The sequence below is a fragment of the Camelus bactrianus genome, chromosome 4, assembly GCF_048773025.1.
Source record: "Camelus bactrianus isolate YW-2024 breed Bactrian camel chromosome 4, ASM4877302v1, whole genome shotgun sequence".
Taxonomy (NCBI): Eukaryota; Metazoa; Chordata; class Mammalia; order Artiodactyla; family Camelidae; genus Camelus; species Camelus bactrianus.
The window spans coordinates 6236578-6253468 of record NC_133542.1 but is presented as its reverse complement, the minus strand read 5'-3'; the positions used below and the strand labels follow the sequence as shown (position 1 = coordinate 6253468).

The 16891-nt window shown below is 40.5% G+C and overlaps 1 long non-coding RNA gene across 1 annotated transcript; it reads right to left on the bottom strand.

Moving 5' to 3' along the window:
* Positions 1-1160: 1160 nt before the first annotated feature.
* Positions 1161-15511, bottom strand: LOC141577355 (uncharacterized). Its single transcript, XR_012506228.1, has 3 exons — positions 15348-15511; positions 6289-6384; positions 1161-1395 (listed from the first exon to the last, which is right to left on the bottom strand). It is a non-coding gene; the product is annotated as an uncharacterized LOC141577355 (long non-coding RNA).
* Positions 15512-16891: the final 1380 nt, after the last annotated feature.

Here is a 16891-nt window from a genome sequence, read left to right as displayed (position 1 = left end):
AAATTTATTTCCTTGAAGAAACACAAGGAAAGGACTAGGGGAAGTTCTAGGAAATATTTTAACATAAAAAGAAAGTCTTATGCTACTTCTGTAAACCTTCCCCCAGGGGAAAAGGATTGACTCCCATGGGCTGCCCAGGACCACACACCCAAGCTGTGAAGTGACCCATCCCTGGAAACTCTAGTCCTGGGTACACCCGGGCACCCAGCCACCCTACTCACATGGGCCCTGACTCGCACCTGTGCACCCTGTCCTAAAAATACCTCTCCGTCCACCAAGAGTGTCATGCAAAATGTGGGACTCCCCCCAGGCACTAGCTTTCCTTCAACCAGCTTGTTACTGGGTGCAAAAGTGGGAGGGAAGGGGGGAGGCTAACCTCCCTTAAACTCCCCTGCAGCTCAGAAACTGTGTGTTCAAGGTCACATGTCACTTCCATGCTTAAATTTTTCTCCAAAAACAAAATCTTTGCTCTTTATATAATAATTATCCTTGTATTACTAAGAATCTCTTCATTTTGACTAAAACAAAACAAAAACAAAACAGTAATTTGTCCTGATTTTGCAACCTGATGAGAAAATTGCTTTGAAAGGGGTCTGTCAACTGCTACCTACAGAGTGACACAAAGACCAAACCGATGGATCAGTCAAGTGGGCATTTTAAATAAGGACCAATGAGCCATTTTCCTCTGAATCTTACTGATTTAATTTTAGAGCTTCCTGTAACTCCTCCAGCATGGTAACGGAGTCTAGAAAACACAGGTGGACTCTGTTCAATGATTCACCCTAGAACAGCATCACTCTGAATGGTAATTCTCAGGGTACAGAACCACACACAGCAAGAGCTGGAAATGAGTTTGAATTCTGGCTGACTGCACAGGATTCCTCACAGTCACTGCTGCTGCTGTCTGCTCCTTACTCAGGAAATGAAGCCTGGAGGGAGAGGTGTAAGACACATTGGCTAATTGAAGGTTCTGTCTAATCAGGCTCCAATTAAATGACATCGTACTAGGCAGGATGCTCAATACCAGTTAACAAGCTGCTCTCATTTACAGCTGGAGAACTCCACAAGCATCCATGTTCAGAGAAGAGGCTAAGTTTTCAGCCCCTTAATTCAAGTGGTAAACAGATGGAGACCCACATTCATGGGGAGGGGAGGGAAGGCACAGTGGGAGCAGGGGTGGTGGCCACAAGGGGAAGTGTGCAAACACTATTTCTCTCTCACCACCAAACTGGCCCATTTCCCATCTGTTTTTACCTTAATGGCCTTTGTGGTCTCCAGTGGTTGCTCAGGAGGGAATCCCACCTCCCTCTCACTTGGCAGCTGTTGAATGAAATACATATCTCTACCTGCAATAGGGATGTGTTTGATGCAGCTTCCAATTACCTAACCTTCCACCTGGGGAGACAGAGAGGCAAAACACCATGTGAGTAACTCCAGGAGGAAAGCCCTCCCTGGACTGTAAGTTAGACTCCTGCCCCCACCTGCCCTGGCAATGCAAGCATTTACTGAATCTCCACTCTGTGCAAAGCTCAGGACTGGGGGAGGGGGAATAAAATGACCATGCATGCAATTCCATTAGGAGAACCTGAGATGCTCTGTAAGCAAACAAAGTGGCCTTTCCATTAGGAATGTGAAGAGAAAACCACAGAAGGCAGTTAATTTCCAAAATGCTGCTGTCTGTCCGAACAATGGGTCATTTTATTGTTCCTCTAACAAAAAGGAAAAAGTTTTAACTATTAATTTTATAAACATTTTTATTGAGTTATAGGCATTTTACAATGTTTTGTCAAATTCCAGTGTAGAGCACAATTTTTCAGTTATACATGAACATATATATATTCATTGTCACTTTTTTTTTTTTTGCTGTTTAACTATTAATTTTTAAACCAACTACAAATTGGCTTGCATTTAAATGTCAACCACCTGGTTAGCATGCAGGACTTAGAGTGTGACAACCAGGACTCAGATCCTGGTTCCACATCTGTGGGCAGAGTAACCATGGCCACATCTGTTAACACATATGTTTCAGCCTTGGCATCTTCACCCATCATATGCGGTGAGTGGGTGCACAGAAGAGACCCAGTGACAGGGAGCGGGTCAAGTACACAGCATGGTTTAGGCATGCATTTAAGACTCAATAACCGATCTGCTCACTCTAGTAAGAGCTGCACTTGGTAGGAAGGAATAGTCTGGCAGGTTCCCCTCAACCCTATGCTATGTGAGATCCATGCTGGGGGGAGTTTGGATCCGCTCACCCAGCTGCCCTCCCGGACCAGTGACCAGGCTGTCAGCCATCACCAGCAGGAGAGGGACAGGAGCTGCTGTGTGGTCCCAGGTCCTCACCAGCCCCCTGGGGTGCCACTCAACATGCAGGCCACAGGCTGGGAAGGTCCAGCTCATGCTGGTGGGAGTAGCTGTGCAGAGTGGACAATGTCCCCACCTGCACCAGGTAGAGGAGGCACTCTGAGCTCCCTGATGGCACTGGCTGCTTGTCACACACTCATGGAGACAGAAGGCTGGAGCAAATCCTCATCCATCTGACAGATGGATCAGTTCCACTATCTATAAGCACAGTTACCACTGAAGTTGCAAGAACAGGTGACTGAATTCCTCTTATGTCTTCTGAGGTGCCCAACTTCTAGAAGTGAGAGAGTGTGTAGCCTTTCTCAGGAGCCCAAGCCAATTGTAAAATATTTAAGATCAAGATAAAAGATATGTACACATTATTAAAATAAAAAAATCATAAGAACAGTAGCTCTCACAAACAGAAACTATTCACAATTTCTATACTCAATATATTACATATAACATTTTCTAAAATTAATTCAACCCATTTTGAGTATCAGCTTCATCACAAATTAAATATATTAAAACAAACCACAGCCAATGGTAGGAAAACAAGTAAGTGAGTTGTGCTACACCCACATGATGGGCTGTCAGGTAGTTACTAAATATCTTTCCACAGAGTATTTAACCATAAAGATACATCAGGGATAAGTCAATATGCAAAATACAACCTCAGGAGCACATTGTACAATTAGAACATGAAATCAGATGGAGGGTATCCCAACTGTGCTTAAAATGTGTGTTGTTTGTCTAAGAAAAAGAGCTCAGTAGACTATACCAAAAAAGTGTGGCACAGTCCTCTGGGCAGGTTTGAGGGTCATTCTATTTTCTTCTTTACATTTCTCCATTTTACCTAAATTTTGTACAGTAAATGTAATTTTTATAAATAGGGGGAAAAAACTGCATTAAGAAACAGAGAAAAATTTGAACAACAACTTTCTCTGTGGGCCTGCACGTAGTGTGAAACTTGTTTCAGATGCACAGGGGAGGCCAGGAAGCAGACCCACAGGCACAGGCCCTGACCTTGGCCTGCACTGACCTCTGAGGACGTGACCTCAGAGAGGAGCCAGGCAGGGCCACACAGCAAGTGGCACCTAAACACCTCACACCCAGGAGGGGGCAGTGTTCCGAGACTGGATGAAGGGGCTGCGAGCACAGAGCATGCTCTGCAGGCCTCCTGCCTCTCCTCACCCCCGGGCAAAGGGGACACTGGCAGGGTGCAATGACAGAGGGGAAAGATTTGGATTTTTCCTCCTGACTGTAGACACATCAGCCTCCCCCTGCAGTGATTTCTGAACTTTGAGGTATTAAAGCACCAGCATATTAGTACATCATCTCTGCAACGTCCTGAAATAAAACAGTGACTATTTTTAAATGAAATAAATGAATTGTTTTTTAAAAGAAAACTAGTTTGCATTTTTTAAATTTGTCTTAGTTGATTTACAAAATTCTGTTAGTTTCCAGTGTATAGCATAGTGATTCATTTATTGCATTTTTAAAAGGAGCTTAGCACATAAACACACAAACCTATATTTGCACAAAAGATACTTGTAATACACAAAATAACAAACATTAGTATCAGGGGTTGCCTCCAAGAAGGGACGTGGAGAAGGAAAGGCAGGTCTGAATTCCCAATGTAACCCCTTCCAGATAGCTTCAATTTATTAAAAAAAAAACTTTAAATAATTCATTTAACTAGTCCATTGTACCAAATATATATATATATATATATATATATATATATATATATATATTTGGTACTATATATATATAGTCTCTTGAAGCCTGAATTAGAAATCACTTCTGTTATATTTTGAAAATTAAAACCAAAAAGTGACATTGCAGAGCATCCTACAAGTCAAGGTGAACAATCTCTCCTTCTTGGCTCTTAAAAAATTTTTAAAAAGCAAGAAACAAATCCTCTCCAGAGGATTGTCACAGAACACAAAATCATCCTCCAAATGTTCATGTGCCGCACCCACTGATATCCAGATTACAGTTCAGAATGAAAGTCAGGAAAGCCCTCCTGGCAAAGTGACACCGGGGCCAAGCAGAGCCCCGGGACATCAGACGACTGCTGACACCAGACTGCACAAATCTGCTACTGCAAATTTCCAACTGCCAGTGCCACAGACACTAGGCATCTTCCACTTTCTCACACAACTGTGTTTAAAGGCTCTTGTTACCTTTGCTAAGTACAGGTATGTCTTCAAAAGTGGTGCTTTAATTAACAGAAGGGTTTTTCCTTTCACTGCTTCCTTCACCTCAAATCAGGTTAGGCCCACAGACAGAGCAGAACTCGGTGCCCTGCTGACCATTGGGATAGTGTGAGTGACCCCATCCCTGCTGTCAATGATGATTCCTGTTAATGTGTGTTCACCAACTTGTCATGATGTCCACTACACAGCTAAGGCCAGCACTGCCTTCACAAATACCACAGAGACCATCAGCATGGGGACTTTCTCAAGTGTTCCACAAGCCTATCTTCAGGTTGGAGCAATAAGCCCTTTCTTTCTTACTGAGTCTGAATGACCTTTCCCTTCCCTACCTTCCATCTTCCTCCCAAATCCAAATTCCAAAGTGGACAACTAACATGTAAATTCTGTGCACTTAATCTGGAGGAGTCAACTTCTCAGTAAGATAAATCAAAGCTTTGCAAAGAAAAGCCAGAGAGAAAGGAAATTTATTGTGGAATCAGGAGGTTTTAATTTCTAATCCACTGGTTCCCAGTGTGGGTCCACAGATGGATTGCAATAAGACTACTTGTGGGGACTTTAGAAAGACAAAATACTGGGCCTGGCACCCAGAAATTCTCATCTGGCAGAACCAGGATAGTGGTTCTCAACCAGGGGCAATTTTGCCCCAAGGAGCACCTGGCAATACCTGGTGCCATTTCTCGCTGTCACACTTGAGGGAGGGGAGGCTGGTGGTGGTGCTTCCCCTGGTGGGTCAAGACCAGAGATGCTGCTAGACATCCAACACACAGCTCAGTACCCTCCCCTCCCCTGAGGACTGCCCGATCCAAAATTTTGAGGCTGGAAACCCGTGGTCTGATATAAATTCTGAGAATGTGTATTTTGAAAAAAACACTTTTGAGGAGACCTTGCTGCATAGATCACTTTGAGAACCACTGGGCCAGTGTTTCCTGAAGTGTCTCCTACTCCATGGAACAGAAACAGCTTAGGGGTGGGGGAATATTTCTGGTTAAATTTGGAAGTGGTGGAATAAACAGAGTTTCCTAATGTAGGCATTTTCAGAGCCTTTAAGACATCACTGTCTACTGAGAATCACCACACAGAGGACACAGCATGTGGAATCTTCCAAGTTAAACATCTATGCAACTCCTCCTCTTTTTTCCTACAAGTAAGGGAATAGAATATGCAGGAAGCATTTTGGAAAACAATTTTATCATTTATTCCCCCAAATTTCAGTCAATTCCCTTATATAGAGGCAGATACATTACACCTAAAAACAACAAACCCCCCACGAAGAACAAGCAGCTTCAGGGGAAGTTCTGTAAACTCATGGAACCACAGGAGCTCAGATCCACAAAGGGAAACCCTTGAAAGACATTTATTTTGTTTCATTTTGTTTTGTTTTAACAGATTCTATAGTATATTTTCTTTTTTATGATCAGAAGTAAAAATAGCCAAAGAACCACACCTACATCTTGATCTTGTCTTCCTGAGGATACCTTAGATTTTAATGAATGTAAACAGACAAAAGCTGGACAAACTCTACACCAGCAGTAAAAACATAAATCACAGAAATTGCTCTGTACAGTGTTTGAGCTCAGACCTGAATGGGATGAGTTCATGTGCACTTGAGTGCATGGGAAAGGAAACCACATCACACAATCTTACAGAGGCCTCTAGAATCACCATTTCTTCCACATTAGACAACTAAGGTCACTTGGGAATCATGAAAGTCACTTGTCCTTACCTGAACTGCAATGTAGAGTCCCGGTACATTAAATAATTTGAACATAATTTCTGCAAGATATTCTTTATTTTCTGGTGTATTCAGAGGAGGTTCTGTCTGTAAGGAAATATTCACTATATTTAGTGTTCACCCAAATTTCATGTAATTACATCAGAACAGCAAAATGTTAATCTAAAAGCATGTTCATTAAGATGCTGTACAACTCCTTAATTGGGCAGACAGAGTACACCCAGAGTGATTGATTAAACATATTTTGGCTGTGAGGTTTAAAATCTTTGAGAGAGTAAAGCCTCTCTAAACACTTCTGCTCTTACTAATCCACCCCAAAACAAGAACAAGCTACAGAAAAGGAAACTCCACCTCGGATAACAGAACACCCAAACACCGTGAATCTGAAGAGACATGCACTGAGCTGCCAAGGGCAATAACAGCCCCACTGAGACCAGATGAGTGAGGACATGGAAAGAGAACACCAGTGACTTCAGATACCAGGCAATATCCAGTTCTCCAGAGAAGAGCAAAAGCAGAGAGCCCTTGCTTGGAGTCAGAGCAGTCTGAGCAGCACAGCTGCAGGAGCCTCGCTCCCCAGGTCGCTCCACTCAGAGCACAGGCAGCAAGGTGAGAAGTTACACCTCCACCATCAGCTGTGAGAAAGACAAGCCTGGGACAGAAGCTGCTTCACCCAGACACTGCCCACCACCCAGCCTAAACCCGACACACAGCCAGTTCAGAAAGAGATCCCCTCACTCAAAGATGAGGAAAGAACACAAAGAGACTAGCCAAACACCATATAAAAACACTCAAAGAAGAAGAGAATGGAGAGAGAAAATAGGAAAAAACAAATGGCAGATAAAAAACATGTACCCAGAAAAATATAAAAATAAAGCAGATGAATATCATGACATAGATATCCGAGTTTTTTAAAATGTCTATTTAAAATAATAACTATTATCTAATAGGAGGAAATTAACAGGATTACAGAAAGATAAAAATAAATAAAACTGCTTTTTGTCATTCAGCAATATGTTGAACATTTTTCCATGTTAATAAATATGGATTTACATCACATATTTAAGCTAGGGAATAAAAGAGAGAGAAAAGGAGAAAAAAAAAAAAACAAAGAAAGGAAAAAAAATCTAGGCCTTTTGGCAAAAAAATAAATAAATAAAAATCCACATTACCCTTTGTTATATACTGAGCTGTGTGTCCCAAAACTCTTATGCTGAAGCTGCAACCCTCAGTTGACTGTGTTTGGAGATGAAGCCCCTAGAGAGGTAATCCAGGATCAGTGAGGTCACAGGACAGCACTAACATCCCTGCAGGATAAGGCAGAGGGATCAGGGAGCTCTCTCTCACTCACACACAGAGGAAGAGCCACACAAGGACCTGGTGAGAAGGAGGCCATCTGCAAGCCAGGAAGAGAGATCTGATCATAAACCAACCATGATGGCACCTTGATCTCAGACCTAAAGCCCCCAGAGCTGTGAGAAAACAACTGTCTGTTGTTGAAGCCACTCAGCCTATGGTGTTTTTTTAGGCTTATTGAGCAGAGCAACATACTCTTAAAGCAGGAAAAGGGCAGCCTGTCTTGGCCATTGGCACAGCTGCATGCAGGACACTGGGACACACAGGGCCACATTTACAGACTTTTCTGGCAGGAAAATATGACCCCAGAATTCTATATCTGGCCACACTGCCAATCAAGTCTGTTGCAAAAACAAAATATATTTAAACATACAACAACTTGAGAGAATTTGGTTTCTATGAATCCTTCATGAATTAACCATCAGACAATAAGCTTTAGCCAAATAATAAGAATGCATAAAGTACAGCCAAAGACTTACAGTGAGCAAGTAGTCCATTTAAGATGTAGGGATAAATGCTTTTCTTTTCTGGGAGAATCTATAGCTATAGAAGAGAATGTAAATATTATAAATTAAAACAACAGGAGTAGTATCAAGTTGACAGGCACAGATGGAAAGGAGGAAAATATAAAGACACTGATGCCCTTGTGTCATGGAATCAAAAGATATTGTTTTCTTGGTAGAGCAGCAGAGACACCAGTAAACATAAAGTCACAAACATAAATATCAGAGTAAGTTCACTAACATAAACAATCAAAAGCAGGTGATAGAAGAAAGGAGGAGGAGGTAAGAAATGTGGCCATGTACCAACGTGGTCACTAAGCACAGTAGGAAATAATCATCCCTAAACAAATACAGGTAAATATCTTATACAAAAGTACAGTTATGTTAAAATATGTTTTACCAATTATCAGAACGAATATGCACCCAATAGAAACCAAAGAGAAAGCCAAGCCTGAGTTTTAAAATATCCATACATAAATAAAACACACTAAAACCAGAAAGCACAGCACCAGAAAAGCAGCTGTGACCACACACACCTGCCACACAGCCCAGGCCATTTCAGCACGGGCAACGGGAGAGCTCCAACTCCAATCAGCCCAGCTACACCCCACCTTCGATTTTACCAAGTTTGGAAAGTGATTTCCTCTCTCCATGCATAATTAGCACTGACTTCACAGGAGTCTAAACAAAGTGCTCATGGCAGCACCTGGCATGGGGAACGTACTCAGTGAAAGTGCATTATTATCACTAAAATCATCAGCATGTACCAGTGAAAAACTCACCTACTGAAGAGAAAGTCTCTGAACAAAGACTATGAGACAAAATCAAATTCCATTGTCAAGCCAAGGGACATCTAAAACAAGGTGCCTCAGAGAGGTGCACAGTTGTCACAGCTTCCAAGATCAGAAAAACATAACTGCACATAACAAGGAACTGATTACACAGATTAGGTCACATCCATAAAATGTAACACTTTGCAGCAATTAAAAAGGATGGGCAGTGTGTCTGCAGATATGAAACAATATCTACTATAAATTTGCTACATGAAAAGAGGCCTCTCCATACATACACATTCTTAAATATACTTCTGTATCTACAACATTTTTTTAAAAAAGCAAGGTGTATGAGGGAGAGAAATGAGGAGCTGTTTATGGGCACAAAGTTTTGATCTTGCAAGATGGAAAAGTTCTAGAGTTCTGTTACATCACAATATCAATGTAGGTAACGTTACCAAATGATACATTTAAAACTGTGTTAAGTGGGTAAATTTCATATATTTCAAATTATAATTTCTAAAATTTTTAAAGTAAAAATCAAAATGTACCATAGTATGTCAATTTTGTTACCATTTTATGAATCAAGTTTATGTATAATCCATGTGCCTGCACATAATTATTGCTGGTTAAGCACCAGTAAAGTTGGTTTCCTCCAGGAAGGGGATCTGGAAGGCAACACAGAAGTGGGAAAGAGACACTCTTGCACTGGAAATCGTACTGCACCTTTTGAATTCTGTGCTGTGTGTATGCTAACTCTTCAAGCAAATAATCAAATCTGGCTATCAACTAGCTGGGGGCTTTAGTTTATACTCCTGTCTGATACAAAGCTCAAACATCATGCCCCAAGTAAGTTTTAATTACTCTGATTAGAATCAATACACTCCCTGAATGGGAGAGAGAAAGCAATCTTAAGACATAGACAAGAAATAATAAAGTCATCAAAAGCAGATTGTAAGTAAATGATCTAAACGTTATTCAACAACACATTACTTATTTTAATGTGCCTACCTCAAGGGGCTGAGATCAAATTAGTTAATACCTTAATGTTCCCAGTACACATTTAGAACTGTGTTAGTGATTACTATATCAGATTTTTTTTTTTTTTAGTTTTCTTTCATTTAAAGCACATGAAGAATAGCTGTGGATTCCAATATTTAGGTTACAATATATCTCCTTATGGCACCTCCTATCCAACCTGAAAAACAGGCCTAATAACTACCTACCCCACAATTGTCTGTGGGATTAAATAAGTGAGTTAATTCATGCAAATGCTTGGTGGGGAGAGGGCTGGGCCTTTAGCAAGTGCTGAATATATCAACAATCAACTGTAATATCAAGAATATATCTCAGGCCAGAAGAAATTGAATGTATTAACTCCAGAGACCTAGAGTCTTCTCTTACCTTGAAGAGGAATCCAAGAACCTTAATAAGTTAATTTTATAAACATAACATTTAAACTGATTAGAGGGGGGAATAGGATGAAGAGAGGAAGGCTAGAAAGGTATGCAAAGTGGGAGCATAGTCATGCAATGTTTCCTTCCTGCCTGGTTTAAAAAAAATGTGAGCCTATAGAAGGCATTCCAACAAGAAGTAGATTAACCCTGGCTCTGGATTCTTCCTGGGTTTAATTTCAGTGTCAAGTGATGTTCCAAATAAATCCCAGATGAATGAAAAATATATATAAACATCAAAGGAAAGTAGGTTTACTTACATAAAAATTTACAATTATAGATGTTCAAAAACATAACCTACAAAAAATCAAGTGAGAAAAAGTATCTGCTTATGACAAAAAATTCTTATCTGTTATATGAAAGATTTCACACCATAAACAGATTGTGGCCATACATACAACAGAATATTATTCAGCCCTAAAAAAGGAAGGAAATTCTGACACATGCTACAATGTGGCTGAACCCTGAAGACCTTATACCAAGTGAAATAAGCCAGTCATGAAAGGACTAATACTGGATGATTCCACTTATATGAGGACCCAGAATAGTTACAGTCATAGAGACAGAGGGGGGATGGTGGGGGCTAGGGCTGGGAGAAGGGGAAAGAGAGTTATTCTTTAATGTGGACAGAGTTTCAGTTTGGAAGATGAAGAAGTTCCTGAGATGGATGGTGGTGATGGTTTCACAACAATGTCAATGTACGCAACTCACCAAACTGTACATTCAGAAATGGTTAAAATGATAAATTTTATGGTATGTGCATTTTATCACAAAAGAAAAATTTAAGTAGAATAAAGTTCAAAGAAATCATAGCAACAATAAAAGCAATAAAACACTGATATGTACAAAACCCAGGACATGAATAGGCAATTCACAAAGGAGAAAATACAACTAATAAATACATGAAAAACTGTTTAAGATCAAAGGTATTCAAACTGCAAATTAAAAAGTCAAATAATCAAAAATGATATTAATCAATCCTGAGTTCAAATAATGTGGCTTCTTGTACATTGAAGATTTCAGTGTGAAATGGTATACCAGAGATTCAAAATTATTAACACATCTGGACCTCCAAATTATATATATATATATAATTTTTATATTCTTAATATAAAAATGCTCTAAATATAGAAAAAAAATGTGCAAATATTAATTTATGTTATATCTTACAAAACCAAGAAACTGGAAACAAAAGTAAACATCTAAAAATAGTGGGGCTGCTAAACAGACAGGAAATAACCACTGGATACATGATTGCATGACCATTAAAGCGAGGATTATGAAAACCGTGCAAGAAAATGGGGGAGAGGGATGGAGGACACAATATTGAATGCAAAATCATATAAAAACATGAGTGAAAAGATTAAGTATAGCTATACTAAATGTTAATATTTATGATAATGGGATAGGAGTGTGAAAAGCCCCACAAGAATCTTCCAAATTTTCTAAATCACACTTATAGTTCTATAATAAGAAAAAAAAATTCATTACAAGAGTTGTGAAACCCTGAGTTACAGCCTGTGTGCGAAGGCCACAGAAACTCCCAATACAACTTCCTGGTTTATTTCTCCACAGGCAGAGAAGCTAACAGAAGAAAGACTTCACCCCAGGGCAGAAGCCACAGCACATCCTGGTGTGGCTTTTCCCTAGCCTGTTGGCTCTGTAACGTGGAAAACACTCTCCATATCCAACCACAGTTGTGAAGACAGCTGAATTCTTGATCTGCCAGTCTTCATACCTGTAGTCACATCATTATGGCAGGCACTGCAATTTCCCTACCCAGTATCTATTCTGCCTTCTGCCTTAATGACAGACCACTGATCAATCACAGGCCCAGAAAACAGCATTTCCCAGACTTCCTGGTGTACAGGGATGGCTAAGTAAGTTCTGGCCAATAAGAAGCAAAAGTTATTGGATGTGTCTTCTGGGAAAGCTCCTTACAAGGTTGAAGGTAGACTCATGTAGTAGGCCCACTTCTGCTCTTAACTCCTTCTTTCCTGGAATATGGAGGTGATGACTGGAGCTGCAGCAGCTAACTTGTGATCTAAGGCAATCTTAGAATGGAAGCCATATGCTAAATATACTAGAGCACACAGATCCCTAATGACACCAGAAACCTGACATACCAGCACTGCCCTCCCTGCTACAAATGACTTTAAGAAAAATAAAACCTTTAACTTGCTTAAATCACTGATTTTTACACTTTAGTACTTGCTGCCAAACAATTCACCATCTGTGAAGAACTAACATTAAAATCTATACACTTCCATTAAGAGAAAGTTTACAATAAAATTAGGTTCTCCTGGCTCCTGAATCAAATTCAGCATTATTAAAGACACATTCTTCTGGGTTCTCAGAACCATAATCATAAATCTATGTTTTCCTCAATCCTCCTTTTCTCCTATGTTTACCACCAGTAATTGTTCCTTTAGAGGACTAATTTAAATAAAACCTTCCAAAAACCATTATTTATATATAACGAGATCTAAATTGGAGATATCAAGTTTTTCTTATTTTTTAAATACTGAAGTATATGATTAAAACTTCACATGAATGCAAGTTACATAAGCATTTTATTCATAATAATGGTAAAATATCATCAAGTATTAATTCAAAAATGAATAATTAGTCAGTACTATAAAAATCAATCCATATTTCTGGATAAAGAAAGCAAGCTGAACACATGCAACTAATATTGCTCCAGTCCCAAACCTCTCCATAACTGCAGTAAAGAAACATTTTTAAAAACATAAATCCTCAAGGAAGAGCAAGTAGGAGTGTAGATGACAATATACTGAAAATGGGAAGAACACGGGCCAGCAGTAACAGACTCAGCAGCGCCAAGGATGTCCAGCTCCACACCGGCCAGTGCTAGTGTACAGGACAGAGCAGGTCTGAGCCACCCTCATGAGCCAGGAAGGGAGTTACTGCGGTAAGCCAGGACAAGCCACATGTCATGGTGATTATTATGTGTCAGCTTGACTGGGCTAAGGGGTACCCCGAGAGCTGGTAAACCATTCTTTCTGGGGTGTGTCTGAGAGGGTGTCTCTGGAAGAGCTTAGCATGCAGCAGACTGAGTAAGGAGACCTGCCCTTGCCAATGTGGGTGGGCAGCACACAGGCTACTGAGGACTTGATTGGAACAAAAGGATGAAGGAAGGATGATCCTCCATCCCTGAGCTGGGACACACATCTTTCCTGCTCTCAGGTGGATGGCAGAGCTCCTGGTTCCCAGCATCCTTGGGCAGCACTGCTGCTTGCTCTTCCTCCCCTGATTCATATTCAAAAAAGTTTGCAAATCTCCTCTACAGTTACAATTCAATTTCCCTTCAAGAGCACTGCAGTTCTTTAGAATATATGATTCTGTCTTGATCTCTGGGCAATTCAGTATTAGAGAAAAGAGTGTGGTTCCCATTTGCTATCTGTTTAGTCCACGTGACCAACATGAGTTGAGTCTCTGAAACTTCTTGAAAAACATGAGCCCTACTGAGCTCATTCCCACCATGGATGTGCAGATGTCTGTCATGGCAGTCAGAAGGGACAATTTCATAGGCTACTGAGGGAACTTTAATTTAAAACTTTTAGACTCTTTTACACCAAGAAGCCATTAGCTGATGTAGTGGTTCAGTAAATGTCTTCAATGAATTTCTGGACATGGCCACAAATCCCTGTACCTGCTTCACTCCCCTTCAATTATCCCATTAACTGATGAGGAAGGACATAAGCCTGAGATAAAACCACCCTTCTCATAACTTCCTCTGTCACATCATGCAGCAAACACACCTCCTAACTTCAAAGTACAATAAATGTAACACAATATTTTCTTATGTTTAATGTAATAAACAATTATTTTTGAAAATTCTCTTCAGATACTCATTTTTGGCAAAGGACTTAAGCTTTTCCATATTCATGCCAAACACCACCAGTTCGTTCCCAGCAATTGGTTTTATTGTACTGCGGTGTATATGCCAGCTAGAGCAGAAAAATTCCTGGTAGGAAAAATTTCCTGTGGGCTGTGTCCTGGTGATTGCATTTGCTCCACGGGCCTAAGACTCAGACTCCCTCTGAGCAGAGCGGGATGGGGCAGGCAGGGAGAGGAAGCTGGGCCCCAGGCCCATGCCTGGAGTCCTATCAACAGGTAGTTATGTGACGTATGAGAGAAGGGAACATGCCAAGCATGGCAGGTGGGAGTCTGTAATTTGTTTTGGCTGTAAAGACAAAGCCACTCAGACATACTGTCAGTTTCCTGGCTCCATGTATTTTACATAAACCATCGTAGATACACAGGAGAGAAAATACACAGTGGCCTGTAAAACACATTACTTGGACGTGGCAATTCCTAGTAGTAAAGATACAGCCAGGAAAAAGCTTAGAGCACTTTCAAGGACTTGATTTAATAGACACAAAATATATAGATTCCACTAACTACCATAACAGCCTTGTACTTAACATATTTTAAGCCAGATAATTCTAAAGAATATTCCATATTTAACATTAGGAAGAATTATATAATTGGATCAGGGACCATTTGACAATGCACTAGCATGGAAAAAATGCAAAGCTAAATTATGTAGGTTTTAATGTGCAGCTTATGTTACATGCAATTGCTCTCCTTAAAGTAAGTGTTTTATACATGTAATTAATTTTAACTTAAAAAGAACATAAAACAATGAAAACAGGCTCCACAACCAAGAGACACTTCTCTTCATTTCTCTGTATTGTTTTATTTCATCTGAACAAGATCAATTACATCCACAATATCAGGGCCTGTAACTCAGCTCAGTGTTAGTGTGAGATTTAACCTTGGCAAAACAGCACCTTGACTCAGCTCCCTCTGCTGTAAGAAGAAAAGGTCAGAGCCAACCAGTTATTTCAGGAGGACACCTAACTACACAGGTGGTTTCCTACCCAAACCCATTCCTCCCTCCTCATTCCTTGCTGCTGGAGGCCGGTTTAGGTACTTACCTCTTGGGGCCAGGTGATGAGATGTGGTCCCCTCACCAGCAACAGGAGAGAATCTTGACTCATCAAAATGTACCAAAGTAATTTTGTTCCCCTCTAGGGCCCACACTGGGCACGGACAGACAGGGCAAATCTGCTAGGAAGGTTTCTGAGGATGAGAGTCTTAATTCTAAAACTCTGAAAGCAAATACACCAAAAGTCAGTACAGGAAATAGGGCAGCCACCCTGGGGCCTGAGGGGAACCAGCACAAGAGGCCAAACAGGTGAATTAGGCTGGGTTCTCACCTCCATCTCTGAGCTGCTCAAGTAACCAGTCCTGAGTGGCCTGACACTGGCATCCTGTTTTGTGGGATAATAAGCCCTCTTTGGTTTTGGACATTTTGGTTGAGCCTTCTGTTATTTGCCCCAAAAGCACTCCAACTCATACAAAGAGCTTTAGTGGGAATTAAAAACTCCCCAGGGAAGAATATCCTGGGTTTAAAATCTAAGCAACCAAGAATCCACAGGGCTCTTCTCTCAGTCCCAGTTACTCACCATCAAAAAGTGATGGCCCTCAGCTTCAGCTCAGGGAAAATTAAAAATAACTTGTTCCATGAACCTCTCCATTAGATCTCAGTCTTCAATTATTCCATGTCTTATTGGCCACTAAAGCAAGAGAAATCAAACTATGTCAAGCTTCAGTCCATGTCAGTAAGAGCAACAGTTTTAAAAACACTGGCCCAGAAGAGACTGAGTCATTAGAGAAAACAGGCCCTTTGCACTGGGTGAATGTTAATTTATGTAAAGAAATAACAGGCACTTTACCAGAAATATTAAGTTATATTATCATTTATATTCTACTTCACATCTCTAAGTACAAAGTATCATCTTAACAGTGGAGTAATAGATGCAAAAGTACAGCTAATCCGCCATACCATTCCATTTGGAGTTTGGAGGCTTTTAGAACAAATACCTAGTTAAACAATTTTAGTGCTTCTTTTTAATTAATCAGTCTACAGCTCTTCTACATCTGACAGGTCAGTGAGTCAACCTGCAATTTTCCACAGAAGCAGATCTTGCTCTCACATGAAGCCCAGCATTCCCAGAGTCAATCCTGCATTCTGGGGTTTCTTAAATTCACTTGATTCCTCACATGAAAAATACCTTGTTCAACTAACACAACACTGTAAATCAACTATACTTCAATTTTGAAAAATACCCCATTCAAAACCAACAACAACAAAACCTCTTTTCCAACACAAGAATAAAATACACAGCTCACAAGTACAATTGCTATGAAATCTACCATTTTGCATGATTCATCCTACTCTCTGTTCTTGGTGATACACTTACAGAAGCAAATCCCGGTGGGGAGATTACCTTTGTGGCATACGTGGGTTTATCTATGGCTTCATCCCCTATGAAAAAGTCCAGGTCATCAACTCCCCTCAGCACCCTCCTTTGGGCTTGGTCAACCAATTTTGCTGACTCTCTGATGGCAATACCTTAGGGAGAACAACGCAAAGATTTCTGTCTGCATCCATACTCATTTCAAGGGTCAAGGAAGC